Below are 300 nucleotides of genomic sequence, written 5' to 3' on the forward strand. Positions count from 1 at the left end.
TTCCTCTAAACTGCATCAAAAATCTCGTTAGCATCAGCTTCCTAAGACGTTAAATTTAAAGATAAAATAGCAAAGGTTTGTATTCCTCGAGTCGTCAAAGTGTGCGGCCGTATCTTCTTCTGTGGTGGTTGCAATAGAAATCCGTCCTCGGAGACAAAAACAATCCGAGGCGAGGTTAGCGACTGTTAGCGAGTGTTAGCGAGTGTTAGCGAGTGTTAGCTGTGCGCAGAAAGACGTCTTCCTGCAGTTTGCTAACCCTCCAGCATGGCGTCATGAACGCTGTGCCCTCCTCCTCCAGCA

The 300-nt window shown here is 47.3% G+C and overlaps 1 protein-coding gene across 1 annotated transcript in view; it reads right to left on the reverse strand.

Annotated features, from left to right (window-relative positions):
- Positions 1-259: 259 nt before the first annotated feature.
- Positions 260-300, reverse strand: part of LOC117475771 (potassium voltage-gated channel subfamily D member 2-like) — a gene marked incomplete at its 5' end in the record, with an annotated part of 21625 nt that continues 21584 nt past the window's right edge. Inside the window, one exon of the mRNA XM_034122118.1 lies at positions 260-300. This exon is cut by the window's right edge and continues 174 nt beyond it.

This window comes from Trematomus bernacchii, unplaced genomic scaffold, assembly GCF_902827165.1.
Source record: "Trematomus bernacchii unplaced genomic scaffold, fTreBer1.1, whole genome shotgun sequence".
Taxonomy (NCBI): domain Eukaryota; kingdom Metazoa; phylum Chordata; class Actinopteri; order Perciformes; family Nototheniidae; genus Trematomus; species Trematomus bernacchii.